The sequence below is a fragment of the Montipora capricornis genome, chromosome 14, assembly GCF_036669925.1.
Source record: "Montipora capricornis isolate CH-2021 chromosome 14, ASM3666992v2, whole genome shotgun sequence".
Lineage (NCBI taxonomy): Eukaryota > Metazoa > Cnidaria > Anthozoa > Scleractinia > Acroporidae > Montipora > Montipora capricornis.
Genome location: NC_090896.1, coordinates 34,923,286 through 34,925,785, shown reverse-complemented (window position 1 = coordinate 34,925,785; position 2,500 = coordinate 34,923,286).

Below are 2,500 nucleotides of genomic sequence, written 5' to 3'. Positions count from 1 at the left end.
GGTCGTGGTGGTCATAGTAGTTGTGGTAGTCATGGTGGTCACAGTGGGCGTGGTGCTCACAGTAGTTGTGGTGGTCATGGTGGTCACAGAAGTTCTGGTGGTCATGGTGGTCGTGGTGGTCATGGTGGTCATGGTGGTGACAGTGGTCATGGTGGTCACAGTAGTTGTGGTGGTCATGGTGGTCACAGTGGTCGTGGTGGTCACAGTAGATGTGGTGGTCGTGGTGGTTATGGTGGTCATAGTTGTCGTGGTGGTCATGGTGGTCACAGTGGTCGTGGTGGTCATGGTGGTCACAGCTGTCGTGGTGGTCACAGTAGTTGTGGTGGTCATGGTTGTCACAGTGGTCGAAGTGGTCACAGTAGCTGTGGTGGTGATTATGGTCACAGTGGTCGTGGTGGTCACAGTAGTTATGGTGGGCACAGTGTTCGTGGTGGTCATGGTGGTCACAGTAGTTGGTGGTGGTCATGGTGGTGACAGTGGTCGTGGTGGTCACAGTAGTTGTGGTGGTCATGGTGGTCACTGTGGTCGTGTTATTCACACCCAGATGTTGCTGAGGAACCCTACCAATGCCATTGTAGGGAACCATTGAGGGTGGTACTTGGTCCCGTATGCAGTAACCTCTGTTTGTAACCACTGTTTGTTTTCTTTTCCTGCTGAAATTGAAATGGCCAAAGAGCAAAAGTATTCAGTAATCTCTCTTGTTTATGAGACGGGTGGTCACTGCGACCCCCACACGTTCTCGCCTGTAGTTAGTCCTTATTTCATTAAAAATTGTTTATCGCTTAATTTGCGTGATTTGAGCTTAATTTCCGGTTCAGGTGGTCGTGGTGGTCATGGTAATCACAGTGGTCGTGGTGGTCACATTAGTTGTGGTAGTCATGGTGGTCACAGTGGTCGTGGTAGTCACAGTAGTTGTGGTGGTCATGGTGGTCACAATGGTCGTGGTGGTCACAGAAGTTGTGGTTGTCATGGTGGTCATAGTGGTCGTTGTTGTCACAATAGTTGTGGTGGTCACTGTAGCTGTCATGGTCATGGTGGTCACAGTGGTCATGGTGGTCTCTGTGGTCGTGTGGTCATGGTGTGCACAGTGGTCGTGGTGGTCACAGTAGTTGTGGTGGTCATGGTGGTCACAGTGGTCGTGGTGGTCAAAGTAGTTATGGTGGTAATGGTGGGCACAGTGGTCGTGGTGTTCAAAGTAGTTATGGTGGTCATGGTGGGCACAGTGGTCGTGGTGGTCATGGTGGTGACAGTGGTCGTGGTGGTCAGAGTAGTTGTGGTGGTCATGGTGGTCAAAGTGGTCGTGGTGGTCATGGTTGTCACAGTGGTCGTGGTGGTCACAGTAGTTGTGGTGGTCACAGTAGTTGTGGTGGTCATGGTGGTCACATTGGTCGTGGTGGTCATGGTTGTCACAGTTGTCGAAGTAGTCACATTAGTTGTGGTGTTCATGGTGGTCACAGTGGTCGTGGTGGTCACAGTAGTTGTGGTGGTCACTGTGGTCGTGGTGGTCAAAGTAGTTATGGTGGTCATGGTGGGCACAGTGGTCGTGGTGATCACAGTGGTCGTGGTGGTCACAGTAGTTCTTGTGGTCATTGTGGTCACAGTGGTCGGGGTGGTCACAGTAGTTGTGGCGGTCATGGTGGTGACAGTGGTCGTGGTGGTCACAGTAGTTGTGGTGGTCATGGTGGTGACAGTGGTCGTGGTGGTCACAGTAGTTGTGGTGGTCGTGGTGGTCATGGTGGTCACAGTGGTCGTGGTGGCTGCAGAAGTTGTGGTGGTCATGGTGGTCACAGTAGTTGTGGTGGTCACAGTTGTTGTGGTGGTCATGGTGGTCACCGTGGCCTTGGTGGTCACAGTAGTTGTGGTGGTCATGGTGGTTACAGTGGTCGTGGTGGTCTCAGAAGTTGTGTTGGTCATGGTGGTCACAGTGGTCGTGGTGGCCACAGTTATACATACCTATACCGGGCTATACAGACCTATACACAGGTATACATAGCTATACACAGCTATACAAGTTTATACATAGCTATACAGCATTATACACTGCTATACACAGCTATACATACCTATACAAGGCTATACAGAGCTATACACAACAAAACAAGGATATATACAGCTATACAGACCTATACACAGGTATACATAGCTATATACAGCTATACAGGTCTATACACAGCTATACAGCGCTACACTGGGCTATACAGAACTATACAGACCTATACACAGGTATACAAAGCTATTCACAGCTATACAGGTCTATACACAGCTCTACAGCGCTATACACAGCTATACATACCTATACAGACTTATACAAAGGTATACATAGCTATACACAGCTATACAGGTCTATACACAGCTATACACAGCTGTATAGCATACCTATAAAGGGCTATACAGACCTATACACAGGTATACATAGCTATTCACAGCTATACAGGTCTATACACAGCTCTACAGCGCTATACAGAGCTATAGGACCTATACAAAGGTATACACAGCTATA